The following is a 263-nucleotide window of genomic DNA, read 5'->3' as shown; positions in this document are numbered from 1 at the left end:
CTGACACGAGTACGTGTGCGAGAGCATGCTCTGTTTTTTATGTATCCTCTAAAGAAATGTTATATAACGAGTGACCTTCCCCTGCAGAGGTTTCGAGAGATTTCACTTTTTTTGAACGCGTACAGATAAACTAATCTTTCATATTTCCAATGTTCAATCGTGTAATTGCCAGTGTTCTCATTATTTTATACACTTTACAGTTCATTTGTTTAACATGCAATCCTTCGAGGTCTCCGTCCCCTACATAGCATATCTATTTTTCA

The sequence above is a fragment of the Penaeus monodon genome, chromosome 27, assembly GCF_015228065.2.
Source record: "Penaeus monodon isolate SGIC_2016 chromosome 27, NSTDA_Pmon_1, whole genome shotgun sequence".
Taxonomy (NCBI): Eukaryota; Metazoa; Arthropoda; class Malacostraca; order Decapoda; family Penaeidae; genus Penaeus; species Penaeus monodon.
Note: the sequence above shows the minus strand (reverse complement) of the source record.